Genomic DNA, 16,738 nt, shown 5'->3' on the forward strand with positions numbered 1-16,738 from the left:
CTCGTTAAGGCGTATTCCATTGGCGAGCGATTAAGCACGTACAAATGCAACGAGAATTGTGGGGCGCTATCGGCAATTTTCTTTATGCGCTGTTTGTCTTTAATGGGCCGCACAAATGACACGTGAACGTAACGCACGGCTATGCACGTATCTTGCGAATTATGTGAAGTCGTGTGCCATTCGAGATTTCTACTCCCTTTTATATCCTTGATTTTCCCCTGGTGAGCTAATATAAATGGGACTACCGAAAGGGAGCTTGATAACCGAAAGTTGATGGTGACCTGGTATTGAGTTAGCAAAGTGAACTTAAGAAAACTGCTTTTGTGACCAACACCAAGGAGAACTCAATAGGGGGAAGTTTCCATATTTTGCCGTAAGTTCGCATTCGTAGTGAGTTCGAGGACAAAGTCCACAGTAAAGAGGCTGGGTGTTTCCGCCTTTGTAGGTACCCCTTGCGCGTGTGGCAACACAATGTATATGTTGTTGCCCTGTCCGCTTTATCCCTAGCAAAAGTGCGGGATATGTTGAAAGCGTCCGGTAACCTCACATTCGTTTCTTTGGACTGTGCTCGTCTCGTGGGCAGATTCAGGTTTTTAAAAAAGGCGATCTTTAATGGTGTTTAAAACTTGTTGGTTAGCTCGGGCACCTGTTCAATGTATCACTGCATATTCCGTGTTTGCTTGCTTGCTTGCTTGCCTGTTTGTTTGTTTGCCTGCTTGTTTGTTTTTTTTGTTAACCTTTCTCTTGGTCTTAGAAATGTTAGCTGTGGTGTTTTATTTATTTATTTATTTATTTATTTATTTATTTTACTTATTAGAGTAAAATAAAGAACTGTGAGTGTATTGCTTCCAACCCTCACATCTAGCACCCCTATTGAAGTCTAAACATTTAAGTTATCGAAGTACTTAGAGTATGCTCTATATTTAGTTGAAAATAGAGGGGATTGTACATTTCTGAAATCAAGGCAGAGCAAACGCGATTCCTCCGATAGGAGAGAAATGAGCGTTGACATCGTTGACGGAAGCTGACCTTGGGACATCTGTACACGCAAATCTGTTCATACGTAGCCGCTATAGGCAATTATTGCTGTCTACCGCTGATATCATCATCTTTTCCATTCGTTTCCACCGTTATCACCATCCGGACACGTCACATAGTTATGCATTATACACCGAAAAACCATATTACTTCACATTTTTGCTTTGTTTCCTGGCATGTGACAGTATGTTTCTTACCGGCTTCCTTGCAGCTAAGCTAGCAGTGCCGTATCAAGATGAATGGCGCATGCCTAGAAGGAAGGGCAGGAAATGAGCTTCGATATGCTAGCGCTAACAATAAGAAGCCCTTCTAGGGCAAGCCCACATATAAGCACTCGGGGCCAAGTGCACCGCGAGATTTCACAAATCTCGGCACTGTTTAAGAATAAAGTTGCAGATGGGCAAAATATAGCGTGAAGCACGCTTAAAAAAGCAATCACGACAGCAAGCAGAAAGAAAAATGAAAGCAGGGGTGTGTTTGGCGCTGCGTAAGATTTTCAGCGGGCGCTGAGGCGTCACTTGGAGCGTAGCTGGCTGTCACAAATGCGGGGAAAAGATAAGAAAAAATATAACAAGTTGCAAATTGGATCGTTACCCTAATTGATGCGTTTAAGCGGGAAATTAGGGGCGGTCAGCCCGGGAGGATCGGTGCAACGTTTTTTCTTTCACCTCCTATACTTCGCTTCTTAATCTTCTTGACAGATATGACGTCAGGTTCATGTGACTTTGAACCGAGCGCATATCATCAGCATGAACAAGGAGGCTGCTATGAACGTCAGACGCTGTCCGGCCAAACGAAAAAAAAATATATTCAAGCGCAAGAACGAAGAATCGGGAGCAGGAAGAAGTTTCTTATTATTATTCAAATTCGGTACCACGCAGATTCTTATGAACGCAAAGGCCCGATAAGAAGCGCAAAAAAAAAAAAAAACTTGCGCCACTTTCTTTTTCCGCCCTGCGCTGGCTTAGTCAGGAGAAGATAGCTTGCCGAGACTGATCTTAAGGACGTGATTAATTATGCGGGAATGTTTCCTGGCGTGTTGCAGTATTTCTCTAGCGATCTGTCTTGTATCATGACGAGCATAGAAAGTTTCCCAGCATTCAGCCACCTGTCCTACGCGTCGGGTGCCTTTACTTCTCAGTTTCGGAAAGTAATCGTGTTTTTCTCGCTAGAAGTTATGAAAGTAGTAGTGCTAGTAATGCTGAAATCAATCTTCGTTTATTGTTTTGTTTTTGTTTTCGTGGTAGCCGACACACGCAGGCGCCATAGTGACAGGGCGCGGCCATCACGCTGGAGATAACCCAGTCACGAATAAGTGAACTTATAGGTTAATGAAATGCCTCGTGCGCTGGCTATAGTCAGTTTGAGTTCCCGACCGATATGCAAAGTGAGAAAGACCGAAACGTGCACGCGTAATTTTTAGTATGTTTAAGCAAACTTCGAAATTTTGAAAGTTTCCCAGACACCGTTTTATCATGCAAAGACGCGCCTGCCTGCGTATCAGGCCGCAGTGGTGTGGACACTGCATTTTGATATTCGCGCTCGCTTTCGTTAATCTCTAAACGATGAACAAACGGTACGTGCGGCAGACAAACTTCGCTTCATACGCATCATGCAGGCTCGAAGTCAAAAAAAGAAAAGTGAAAACTTGCTGTAGATATCCTAAATATGTTAATTTCATAGTACTGACACTGCAGGAACAATAAGCGGGTTGTCCTTGTGGCACGGTCATCAGAAAACAAGAGCAAATAGTACGAAATTTTTTTGCTTTTTGTTTTTCTTGTAGCACTGAACACATTTGTTTTGAATCTCGTCAGAATAAAAATCGAATTTCCTATTTCTTTATGTGATATTATTACATATACGTTATGTTATTTTCGCGATGTCTGCCTGGAAGAAGCTGACGAGAGATTTAATAAATCTTGCAGCGCGAGTACACATGCACAAGCGAAGCGAAAGACGACTATCGCCGTGTGCGGGTCGTCTTCTTCCTCTGTTCTCGTGTAGTCGCGAATACGAGCTACCCGCCGTGGTTGCTTAGTGGGTTCCGCATTACGCTGCTAAGCAGGGGGCCGCGGCATCTAATCGCGGATGTCGATGGCGGGGTGAAATACAAGAACACACGTATACCGTGTATTGGGTGCGCATTAAAGAACCCCAGGTGGGCGAAATTAATCCGCAGTCCCTCCAGTACGGCGTGCCTCATAATCAGATGATGGTTTTGGCACATAGAAGCCCACAATTTAATTAAGTTTTGAAAGTGTACATGGGTCATTCTTTAAGTCCTGCTGCTTCCTAGATTACTTGAACAATACAGGTACATGACATCCGTGGGTGCGTGCAGAAATATTTTTTATAGCGCAGGTGGGTCACAAGCTTCTATTAACACGTGCGCATATGGAACACCACTCTGGTTAGCGTTTTATGCTGTTTTATTTGCATTTAGTCTTTTGTAGGGTTAGTATTGTGACGTTGTCATGACCTTGAAAAATGATTTAACTCTGCCGTGTGAGTTAGGAATTTACCTTTTTCTTAGGTGTACTTGTGCCCCAAAAGGACATACAACACTCAACGATTCCGGCAAGCGCCGTCGACGGACGTCGTATTTGATCTCACGGGTTAAGTCAATCTGCTATGCAAATACATGCGGCGCCATGCATTATAGAATAAACACTGGTGCTCGCGTGCTTTCGAGAATGTAATCCCTCGAGCAATATGAAAGGAGAGAAGAAAGAAAATGTTCATAACGTTGTAGTGACTAAACACCCATTCCAAGCACATAAGTGCTCAATACCGCTAAACGTTAGAGGGCGAGCTACCTGCTGAATATATTGGAATTCACACATCACGAGTAATTGCCTTTTTACAAACACGTTTGGTGTCCCCGCTTTTATTTCTCACGACTATACAACGGCAGCATGCAATGGATGTCGCGTACAGTAGGCGGGTGTTCCGCCAAGTGATAACTTGCTAACAGCAACACCCGGTGAAAAAAAAAAAGAGAATGGTGGTCACCGGCCAAAAGTATCTATATGTATCTGAATCTAGGATGTGTGTGTGCGCGTGTGTCTGTGTATGCGTGCGTGCGCGCGCTATCGGAAAAGGGGTAGTGTCCATTTCTAAACTGTGTCTTGGGATGGGCGGCAATAAGGAGGCGTACCTTCCCATTTGCCTACAGTTGCGTATAGTTATGAAGAAAAAACCGGAAACACGCTTCTCAAACTCACATGCTGTGTTGGATTTACTGATAATCGAAATTAGAAGTGAGAGGAGATGGTATCAATGGAAGCATAACGCCTCGTCACTTGAGACGTGCACAAGTGAATTGACCTTTTCGCCAAAGGACAGCGAGCTTCGCTCCACGTTAGGCGGCAGCAACGGCAGCAGTCTTGGCAGAATAATCTAGCGGCCACGAGGGAATGCTTGCAAGTGCCGCTGACGGGTCACGGCATGACTGCGGTTTGCCTGTCTCGTTCCACATCACCATACAGCTCGTGTTAACTAGAGAGGAGTATATAGTGGCACGTCGCGCTCGTAAGCACTGACTACATGCGCGGCACTGAGATCCAGGCACGTGGCACCGCTTTAAGCCTCCACGTGCGACTATCTCGGCGGCTTTGGCGTGTTGCTCTCGTTCGTATTAAACGTTAACGTCATGCTTGTTCCTCCGCCCCACTTTGCTTATCGCTTATTTTTGTTGCTTCCAGTCTCGGTATGATTGTTTCAGCAAGGCAGGGCAGAAAAGCGTCTTCATTGCCAATCTGGCGCATTTAATGTGCTCCTGCAGGGCCCTTGGTAAACGTAATGGCTCCATTCCCTTTCTTTTCGCTCGCGCTTCGTCGGGCGTCCGAGGGGCGCTTCGCCCACGTCAACACCGCCATCGGCCCGTCGTGAACCGTGGATGGTAAGAAAGGAATAAAATAGAACAGAGTACAAAAGGTAATTCGCACAATATGCCGGCTATCGGCTGAGATTTCCATGCGCGTTTTCTTTTTCTGAAGCCGTCGTGTCGAAAAGAGCGAAATCTTATCGTTGTTATTACACAAAATTTTATCGTTGAAGTTGCAATGTTGCCCATTACCTTCCTATAATTTGTCCTATGAAGTTAGTTCCATCACACATTTCCATAACAGCTTTACAGGATAAGTAATGCGCATTGAGTTGCATAGGATATAAATCAGAAATGACGCAGCATTCATTAGTATACATACGAAAGATCGAATAGCATGAGTGTACAAGCAACAGGAGGGCATGTTACATATACGGCGTTCACAATAACAAGAAAGATTACGCGTAAAAAAGCTCATATTGAAGAGCACATACATTGAAATGAATTAAGAGAGCACACAATAATAATAAAAGAGTATCTGCAATAATACATTGTACTCTGTCACGCAGTGACATTCACAGGGTGTCATTGCGTGAGCAAAGCACTAACGCTGGAAGAACGAGTCTCCTCGACGCAAATAAGAGAGCTAGCCTACATCGTGGTATTTCTTTTTCATTTTCTACAGCAAAGCTGTATATGGCTAGGGTTCCATGTATTTTTCGTGTGCGTCAATAAAAACTGCCATCATACCCCCGTAAGCACTCATGCCCCCTTAGGCAAGCAAACAATGCAATGGCTCGTAGCCCCGTAAGGCAGAGGCTACAAGCACTCAGCAATGCGAAGCGAACAGAGCTTGCTTTCTTTCTTATCACGCATACAACATGGAGAATAGTATGTCGAAAACTTTCGTCATCAATGGCTCATACCGCCGGAAGCAAGCAAAAAGTGCAATGGCTTACATCCCCGTAAGGTTCATGGCTACTGACTTTGCGTGAGTTAGTTGCGATGACACCACCCTTGTGGTCATTGTATGTGATTTCAGTGTCGATGTGTCGGGACCGAAAAGGGAGTGGTTTACACGTTTCTTGTTGCTGACACATCGCTTGCGATGCCACACCGATCCAGCCCAGCCGACCACCCAGCAGCGTACGTGAATCGATTTGACATTAGCACAGAATGTGTTTGAATATATCTCCAGGCACACCCAACTATGATATTGACAAGTTCATGACAACGCACATTGCATGAGTTAGCCTGATGACACACTTCCCCTGTGATCATCGTTTGATAGTTCAATGTGGACATTTCAAAACCAAACAAGAAATGGTTCACTCAATTTGTGCTAGAAAAGTCTGGTTTGAAGTGCCGCACCAATCCAAGTCACTCAATCACTCAACAACGGTCGTGCATAGATTTAACTTTGACCAAGATATGTCTAAGATTGTAACCCAACCAATCAGTGTATATCGCAGTAATTACAAAGCCATCGTCAATGTCATTACCAAATTATTAAAATAAATACAGTTACCCTTGTCTAACCCTGTGTGATGTGCTACAGCTTCGTTGGTCATCCACCTTCACAGAGTGGAATAGTTCCTAATTTTTCTTTCCAATATTTTTCTGCCAACAGTCAGAGTCACAGCATAACAGCAGAGTTCGAGTTCAGCACAAAAGCGAGTGTTTGCCTTCGTAAACTACGTCACTTAGCGAGAAGTCTCAAACATGTGACGCAACGAAACCGAGGAGCCCAATCTCATTTCGAGACGCTCTTTCAATGCCAGGTAAAGCTGGACACGGCTTGGAGCCCGATTGTGAGCGTCCGCTATGCGTGCTCCAAGAGCGGTGTGGCATGACCAGAAGCGGCCATGACAAAGCAAAAGAGAGCTCGCTCTTTCTAGGAAAAAAAAAAAGGAAAGGAAGGTGGTGTATGAGAGGGGGTCCCACCACCCACCATTTCTTTCTTTCTTTCTTTCTTTCTTTCTTTCTTTCTTTCTTTCTTTCTTTCTTTCTTTTTCTTCTTCGGAACGAGAAGCAGTAGTGGGTGGGCGGTTACACTGCGAGGGGGCAGCGAACTGTTCAAGTGCACGGCGGAAAAAGAAAATTAAGAAAAACGCAGTTGTACAGAAAAGGAATGGACAGAAGCAGGGCTGAACGGAAACGCAGAGACACGCGCACAGGGCTCCGGACGACTTTAATCACCACGGAAGAAAAATGACACGCAGGGAGAATTAAGCGAGCCTCTTAATTAAAAGGCACGCCGTCGTCTTCGTCGTCCTTCCTTCCGACCTTCTGCGCACGAGCAGAAATCAATCCGCGCAAAAGGAAATAATGACGCAACGGGGCAATCTCTTCCCCTGACTGCCCCCTACCTCCGCGGTGGCAGCGGCAAAAATTATCGAAGTGCGTACATTTCAACAAACCCTGCTTCTTCACGACATTATTTTTTTCTTATTCTTTTCACAGTATACGATCTCGTTACTTACTCATTCCGCCTCCCTTCTGCTCGCTCTCTTACGGTTCTTTCTCTCGAATGTCTTCGAATTAATTTTTTTTATTTTTCTCATCGTTCCGGTCGAACGGAAAAGATACTCGAGTACTTAAAAGAAGATACTCGAACAAACGGCTCTCGCTCACCGTTTATTTGCTCAAGTCGCTTCCAGTTCCCAGGGCGGCATCTTACGCTCAGCTGTCGGAGCGTCGCGTGTGTTGCGGGAAGCCAGAAACGGTTTTCATTAGCTCGGCAAATATCGGTATGACGTCGTCTGAAGGAAAAAAGAATGAAATAATTATTGCACTTTATTTGCGTAACTGTGCCTGCTTGCATTCCGTGCTCCTTGACGCGCCACCCCGCAGCCTTCTGCCCTTCTCGCTTCTTCGCGTTGTTTTCCCGGCCCATTTCATTTCTTATCTTTTGTCTTCTTCCTTGTCGTGTACTTCGTATATTTCTTTCTCTTTCCCGGTTATCTCGCTGCACTCGAACAGTGAGCAATCTGCATCAAGCGCCCGAAATTGTTCGGCGGAGGTAAATGTATGCGTCCTCAAAACAGGAACAAGCGCGCGCCTGCGCGCGTGCATATTAATAGCACGAGTAATTTAATCCGGGAATATGCAGATAGGAATTTCGACATGCAAATTATATACGCGATAAGCTCGATCCTGCCAGCAACGAGAACGTCGCCTGCAGAAGCGCTGAAACGGAGGCAAGGTAAAAGATTGAAAAGGGCATAAAGTTACGCTGCGCTTACAAGGAAAAGGAAAAAAGAAAGAAATGCGCATGCTGGGCGTGCAGTCTTTGGATCTCTCATACCCGATTGATCTCATTGAGCTCCCCACAACGGTGTGATGTGAGGGGCTCTTTGTTTTCTCGTAGCACCTGACTAAGCATTTATCTCGATTCTTCTGTTTGTGCGCCGTTGTTGCAAACGAAGTGGAAGCACGCAAGACGCACTGATATCACTTTGCATCATTTATTTTTAAGTTCTGTTTATTATTATTATTATTATTAATCTTTCTTATTTTCTTCTTTCTTTTGCGTCGGCATCTCAAGCTGTCGGCAATCCAGTTGAGTAAACGGGAATAGTTGAACACGCAAGCGAAAGAATGACGATGAATCTACGGTATTTCCAATTACTGCTATGCAGTTGTTGGTGTTCAGAGGAGCTGAGTCGTCAGATATGAGCAGCACCCATTATATAACTGTAACGCGCTTCAGCGCGCATTAATAGCGCCTCTTTTTTGAGATCCGCCCTGGGATAGTAAATAAATTTATTCCCTAACGTGTTTCATTATGTCACTATCCTTGTTTTCAAATATTCATTTTGGCGCTGTTTATAGAGACGAGGCTTTTGTCAACAGGCTGATTCAGGGGAATATTGTTTCCAGCGTGATGCTTCTCAGAAACTAGAATATTGTTTCCAGCGTGATGCTTCTGAGAAACTAACCGGTAAGCTCCGAGTTATGCAGCGTGAAAAATTGCGCGTCTCTTTGTCTTTCTTATTTTTTCCCCTCTTTGTTCTTTGCTGATTGCTTACTTTTTGTTTTGTTTTGTTTTGTTTTTGTATGCTGTGAGACAAGAACTCTCCTGTGTGATGTCTAGTGTTAGTGCTTCGCCTGGAAGTTTGTAGCAGGCAAAATTTCCTTTATGAAACGATTCCGTTTTGCACCTCTTGACATTTGGATCTTTCTTTTAATGTGCTTCTCATTTGTTTCAAGGCTCGGTGATTCAAAGGGAGTCTTCATATCGAGCCAAATTGCCACTCACGCACGTGTGTCCTTTGTGCCATCTGGGCTGCACAGTTATTGCTTCCTCTTCTCACGCTGTGAGCACGCTTATGCAGCATCGATTGGCTCACACAAACGCAACGTAGCGTGACAGCTACATTATTGTCTAGTTACAGCAGCGCTAGTTAATGTTTTGAGGAGAACAGACGCGTAAGCTGGGATGTGCACATAAAAAAACGAGAATGAAGAAGGCAGGACCTAGCTGTTTACCAAATTAAATATTGACAATCCCTTTAGCATACGCCAAAGAGAGTGAAGGCGAAAGCCTGCTTGCTCAACACTCATTAAATTATTCGTCACTCTCATTCAAATGTGTTGTTACTTCTTCCTTTATTTCTTTCACCAAAGGTCGTGAGTTCGAGTCGTTAGTTGACGCTACCTTGATTAACTGGGCCTTGATAACTTGCCCCTAATTAACACTAAAGGTCGTGGATTCGACTCCCACCAAAGGTCGTGGGTGCGAGTGCCTTAACTAAGTCTATCTTAAATTAACTTTGCTTTTCTTTTTGCATGATGAGCGGTATCGGAGCCAGCTGCGGAAGAAGACGACGAACGCGAGAGCAGTGGCACGAGTGCGTGTCTGCACGAGGCGAGCTCACATTGACTTTCATGCTCAGTTGCTATGGTGCTAGGCTGCTGAGCACGAGGTCGCGGGATCGAATCCCGGCCACGGCGGCCGCATTTCGATGGAGGTGAAATGCGAAAACACCCGTGTGCTTAGATTTAGGTGCACGTTAAAGAACCCCAGGGGGTCAAAATTTCCGGAGTCCCCCACTACGGCGTGCCTCATAATCAGAAAGTGGTTTTGGCACGTAAAACCCCATAATTTAATTTTTTTTTTAACATTGACTTTCTGTACTGCACGCCGCGTTTTCCAGACTATCGGGGGTATGAGCCGCTTAAGACTTTCGCGTTAATAACAATAAAAGAAAAACATTACGTGTTCGTTCACACTATGTTCGCGTCGCCTCGTTGGATATCTGGCTTGCGTGTGCGCGATATTTTTTATCTGAAAAGGTTTGGGCTTGAAACACTAAAATTTACGCCATATGCGTTCGACCGTAATTTGCCATGAATGGAAAATAACCGTTCCTGAGCTCTTCCACGATCGGGACACCTTTGCTGCGAGCGAACCTGGCGTCGCACGTGCCCCCTAGTGTGTGCCGCCTATAAACATCGCGATGTCTCCGTGATTCCAGCCTCGACAGTGTACGAGGCAACGAGCGCTTGTCAAGCATGCGGCGGCGCAAGCGGTATAACCAGTGCTGCAGGCTCGGTTGTTTGCTCTAGTCCATTGTGCCTGGCCGACTAAATATAGGGGGTTCACATTTTATTACTTTATTACTGCCAGGCTCGGAGTGCGAAGATATCGTTATACTGACAGGGCAAAGCCGATAGAGTTTGACACGCATAACTCGACGACCGCAGTGCGTTCCAGAGCACAATATATAGCTCCGCCTTCTGGGCGTAGCAGCCCCGTGACAGTTAAAAGCCCCCGCCATGGTAAGTAATTCAACTTTAGTTGGCGTTGACAAGCACCGCAGTTGTTCTTTCGCTTGTCAACTACTGCGGCTCCCGTGGCGTGTAGGCCCAGTCGTTCCAAGTTCAATGTTCATATGTTAGGCTATGAAAAAAGGGACATAGATCTCTTATCGCATCGCGTATTTATTATTTAGTATTTTTAGTTGCAATTTACGGCCTTTCGTTTGAGTGCGAACTGCTAGATAGCTTAAATGTTTCACTTCACCAGTCCTCACCCTTCATTAATTTAGCAATTTAGCTGTGGAGAATGCGGCGACATATTGTTCTTGTTGCCGATATTTCCAAATCCGTAATAATAAATTATGCAAGCAGTACACGTTTAGAAGCCAGTCGCACCATTCGGAGACCGACTATAGGGCGAGCCAGCGCGCTGTGGGGTACACCGCTCCCACGCTTTGCAGGCGATGGTAATGCAAGCTTTGTTCAACATGCACCTCCTTTGTTCATTATAAATGCAGGAATGCGGCGTGTGGTAAGCTGGAAAAGTTGTGCTGGCTGCGACGAGCTGTTCATTAGACGGGAACTTTCATTTTACTCTTGGTCAGCGAGCACATCGAAGATAGCGCGCGTCTCTTTATTACCTCCGACAAATGCACGGAGGACACTTGTCTACGCGTGCGGACTTGTGTCGCCTTGCTCTCCCCCCCCCCCCCCCCCTGTCCGTCCGTCTAACTGCTGTCTATTCTTTCATTGCTGGCTAATTTCTTCTGCCTATACTAATTAGGATGGGTAATTTTCCTGGATCGTCTCATGCAGTTACCAACGTGTCGAAGATTATACTCAACATCTGTCTCACAGTGGGCAGGTATGTGTTTTCCAAAAAAGCAAGCTGCATTCTTCAACTTTTTCTTGCACACTGGTACGCTTTGTGCGCGCGTGTGCGTATGCGCGTCGCAATTCTTACACTCGTTTTAGAGCGTTCGATTCTTGTTCGGCTGTTTCTTTTCAGAGCACTCGCCTCTGGCTTGGAACGCCCTCGAGCACTTTCTGTATGGATGCCTCAGATATAGGAGCACGTGAACTACAAAAGAAAAGAAAGATACGCATGTGGTCGAAATTATTCCATGAATAATAGTATGACCACAAAATAGAATAATGAGGAGCAGTGTAGCAATAATGAGCGATATCATATCGCGATTAAAAGTAAAGGCTTAGCTTTTTAGTGAAATCGCGGGAGGACTTGAAGTGATTCAAATGCGATAATCGCGAAGCCTCAGCATGATAAGCTTTCACGCATATGCTGGATTACGCTGATGTTTCCAGCGTTATTCTCGACTGAATATATGCAATTCACTGCTGTTTGAGTGACCGTGACACAAGAGTAATAATCCCGCATGAATTCAGTCAGCATTCATCAGACAGATATTTGGCGAAAATAAGTGGGAACTTAGCTTCGTAACTTGAAACGGGATCGTAAGATAACGACCTACGCTTAGGCGCAGCGTTCTCAAGTTTCCATCTAAGAAGATACTTGAGGTTCGCAAAAAGCAGTGGTAGTGCAGCTGTAACATGCGAGCTTCAAAAATTGGGTTATTTATTTTTCAACTTTAGGAAGAGAGCACAAATCCATTTCCGCATGTACCGCGCACACGATCAAAGCGAGATAATTCGCGCGCAATAGAACTACAGCAGCGTCTTTGCGCACGCTAGCCGAATTGGAGTTTGCCACTGGTCAAATATAATAGGCTGCAAGTCTCGTGTGGCAATTTCGTCGTGCCGAAATACGCTTCAGCTGTGCTATTTGCGCACGCATTTGAAAAGCCGAGAAGAATAAGAAATAACAAAAAGCCTGCAAAAAAGAATCAGTTCGCGACTTTTATCACCATTCTATGATCGCAAGAGACGATTACTCAAGGTTCTTGGCTCGATCAAACACGCCGGAAGTAGATCGATATTTTTGCAGCGTAAACTGTGAAATGATGGTCCTAGCTCGATCAAATGTCAGCGTCTGTCCCACTGTATTTTGTACTACCGCCCAGCGAAATAGAACGTTGGAAACACAAGGTTTTGCTGCGAAGTGATGCTCGTGGTAATATTATAATTTATCATCAGTCTTCAAATCAAAGCTTACTTGTCGATATTATGTCCCACAAAACGAAGTTGCCAGAGCGATTTTTGAAGTGCTTAATTTTGCTGTAACTGTTGTACTGAAAACGTGAACCGTTGTGCCGCCAACCTTGACTCGGATGTTTTAATTTCTGGCTACACATACCATCATTCAATATGCTATAAGCAAGTTCATCGTCTGGAATTTAGAGAGACAGGCTCCCAAGGTAATATATGGGGAATCCATGCTTGTAAGAAAGCATTGAAGAAAGCAACTACCTTTTTCACTACATTTGGTCCGTGGTTGAAAGGGGACATCAGACACTGGAGAGCTGGATTCGAGTCACATAAGATGGACACTGGTACAGACGGGCTTCGGCACTCAAGGCCTTAAGGGCTTTGCTGAAGTTTTTGAGGACATGCGAATTGTGCGACCGTCTTTGAGTGTTGTAGCGCGTAGTATCGCGTTACTGTGGGAATTTCCCGGTTTCCTTTTTTCCTTTTCTTCTTCCTTCTTTTATTCCCTTTACCCCTTTCCCCAGCACAAGGTAGCCAGCCGGTACTTACACTGGCTAACCTTTTTGACTCTCCCTTTTTTCACTACACGTGTTCATGCACGCGCTTGGGAATAATATGCTTGTTTTCAGAAGCACAGAAGACTGGTCAAGAAAGAATAAAGTAAGAAGACTTAAAATAGACGACTTCAAATATTCTGCATACACTGTAGCCAGAAGCGTGTCCAATACTACAGGTTGAGAGATCTGGTTCTATAGAACCTCGCGGAAGGTGATACCTCAACAAAATGGACGTTACTAATGATAACACATTTGTAAAGTGATTAGAGTTGTGATTTTATTTCTAAAGTCCGCAGCGTTATGACACCTCGCAGCGTTATAGAAAAACAACATGTAAAGAAGAAACTGGCAGGACATAGACGGCACCTTGCCAACCATTTTTTTTTACGGGAAGTAAACGCCCCAACTCAGATAAACACTCTACCCAATAGTTGCTGATACGCTCATTCTATAGAATTTTTTTTACCCGAATTTGGCCAATTAAGTCCTTGAATTAATGTACCTTCATTTGAATATAATCCGTGCTTTCTTATGTGCCCTGATTTTAGTGCACCTATGTGACTCGACTTTGTGTTATTGTTATTTGGAGCTGACTTTTAGTTTTAATGTGTTTAATTACTTCTTTTTTTTTCATATTTTTATATGAAAGGAAGTAGCCGGCGCCAATTAAAGGTGACATCTCCTATGTACCATATATTTGAAAATTAATAAAGAAGCACCCAAACCCAAAGGAAAGTGGTAGGGGGGTGGCGCCTCTGCCCCTTCCCTCCTAACTTTGCGTGGACTGTCACTGCATGAAGCGATGGCAGAAAACATTAAGGGGTTTTTTTTTCTTTTTTTTTTTTTGCAGTCAGACCTCTCGTGGGGCCTACATTCCATCGGGGTCAGCCTTCGTAGACTGAACGAAATGTCCAACTAGAATACCTAATCCACAAGGTAAGTTTTCCGTAAATTTGCATCCAAACATACGCTACTGTGGATTGTCTCAGGACTCATTTCTGTCATCTTACCGCGTCCTGGATCATCACGTGGCGTTCTTGCCATCTCAGAGACCTCGTGCAACGTCTTTTGAAGTTAAATTACCCATACAGATTGTCTACCATTAGGATACGTACCAGCAGCAAGGCCTTCATTGCCATTGTCGTGTCTCCAACAGTCTCATGCGCGCCTAAGTATTCCGGGTGTAAAGAAGAAGGCCAGTCACCCAAAAGTAGCTCTGAAACAGATGAAGCTGCTATTAATCAATCAGACATACGGGGACCGAGTACACATATATACCGATTGTTCGGTCTCACCTACCAGCTCTTCAGGTGCCGTTGTCATTCCGGCTACGAAAACCACAGTGAAATTCAAACTGTCACACATAACAACATGAACAGTGGCAGAAATTGCTGCCATGCGTGCTGCTGTCAAATACCTCCTGCAAGAGACACCTCAGAAATGGGTCATCTTTTGCAAATCTAGGGCAGTACTTCAGTCTGCGTTTTCTCTATATCATAGGACTGATGAGCAGCTCACATATGAAATAAGAGAAGGCCACCATCAAGCTATCACTAAAGGACATGAAATTATATTCCAATGGGTACCTGGACATGCCGGCATTGCTGGTAATGACCTCGCCGACAAAGCCGCCCGGTCTGCCCATCTGGAAGCCCGACCAGTTCCAGACCCCTTATTCATAACCGTCGCTGCAAGAAAGCTTCATATCGTGGCTATAGCTATGACACACAAATACTGGTCTTCTCTCAACCTCCCGAAGTGTCATCTTCATAGGCTTGATCCATCTTAAAGTTACAAGTGCCATCAAATGTTTCCCGCTCTGAGGCGACAGTATGGTGCCGCCTCTGGCTCGGGGTGGCGTTTACGAAGGCCTACTTTTCCGCATTGTATAAGGGGGATGCGCCCATGCGCGACTCTCGTGTAACCATAGAAACGATGGAACACATTCCATGCCTCTGTCTCCAGAACGACGTCGAGCGTGAAGCTGTCCGGACAGCATTGAACCAACCGGACACTAGACCTTTTTCGGAAATGAAGATCCTTGAACCATGGCCGTACGCATCGATGGCACAGGTAGCCACAAAAGCGTTGTTGACGTACCTCAAGTCGATAGGTCTTGGCAAGCGTGTGTAGACTCTGTACGAACCTTCGAGTGTGCGCGAAACTGTGCCCTCTCCATCTCCTATCTCTCTCTCTTCGTCCCCATACCCATTTCCCCAGTGCAGGGTAGCAAACCGGACGCACGTCTGGTTAACCTCCCTGCGTTTCCCCTCTTCTATTTCTCTCTCACTATTTAAATCTTTGGTACAACAGTTCACGTTTCCCAGTCAAATTTATTTCTTTACTTTATCTCTTTCGGAAATGCTTTACCTCTCGCCTTTTCCTTACTGAGTTCGCAACAAGTTACGCGTTTACTTCTTTTACTAGAGTACAATTGGATTTTGTAGTTGGCAGTCTTTAGCAGCGCTTAAAATTCTAGTCACTGAAGAACACACACGGAGACTTAGTAAAAAGCGACAAATGAGCTACAGTTCAGAACCGATATAGCGAAAGCAAACATAAAGGCATTGCTGCGCGTGGGAAAAGAAGATACGGAAGCCCGCATTGCGCACTCCCTACGTCCGTGCTCTTGTCTGCACTCAGCTGGAATAGTTTAGTGGCCAAGGCTGTGATAACCTCAAAGAAAGCCGGGGCGGAATGTCCGTGATATAAATAAAATACCGGCGTTACAGGCTACAGCTGCTGTTCAAATCAACAGGAGCTGAAACCCTTTGGGTAAATGCAATTCCCGAAACGCTATATCAGGGACGCGGCCGCTCCGGGCTCACACGAGAACAACCGAGCGCGGCTTCTTCCGCCGGCACACCCTATATTTTAGCGATTCTCTAAACTCGACCACTCAAACAAGGCGTCCCCTCCCGACCACCTTCCTTCTTTTTTGGCAGTTTGTTCGTGCGTGCTGTTCTGAGAGCGGCCACTTTTATAAAGCACGGACACTCGCTGGCGCTGTACTATTATTCTTTCGCGGCAGTTCAAGTTCCTTGTGTTCGTGCTCTCGGCTGAAGCCCAGAGGCATCTGCAAAGCTTGAAGAAAACGCGAGCTTTTGGTTTGCTTAAGAAAACAGCGGCACCTTTTGGTTGGTGTTGTTGGGAAGCACGACCACTTACGGTGGTCGTCGGTGCCAGACCTTCTTTATGTAGCGGAAATTCGAGACAAATGACCGTCTGCGCAAGGCCTTGCGTATATAGAACTGCGGGCGACGCTGTGCGTTGTAGGAAAGACCAGGATTGCGCTGCTCTTCTTGGTGTTTCTTTCTTTTTTTCCTCGTCGCCGGTTCAGCATGAAATTCCTGTCTCTGTTGGCGGCAACAAGAGATGCGACGAAGCTTCTTCTTTATGGCACAAGGGCACATGAGCGATGATGACA

The 16,738-nt window shown here is 45.2% G+C and overlaps 1 long non-coding RNA gene across 1 annotated transcript in view; it reads left to right on the plus strand.

The window, feature by feature from the left end:
- LOC140216110 (uncharacterized) overlaps window positions 1-15,294 on the plus strand; it is a 98,377-nt gene extending 83,083 nt beyond the window's left edge. The window contains exon 3 of the long non-coding RNA XR_011892772.1: window positions 14,162-15,294. This is a non-coding gene — a long non-coding RNA (uncharacterized lncRNA). The remainder of the gene's footprint in view (window positions 1-14,161) is intronic.
- Window positions 15,295-16,738: the final 1,444 nt, after the last annotated feature.

Source organism: Dermacentor andersoni, chromosome 2 (genome assembly GCF_023375885.2).
Source record: "Dermacentor andersoni chromosome 2, qqDerAnde1_hic_scaffold, whole genome shotgun sequence".
Classification (NCBI taxonomy): domain Eukaryota; kingdom Metazoa; phylum Arthropoda; class Arachnida; order Ixodida; family Ixodidae; genus Dermacentor; species Dermacentor andersoni.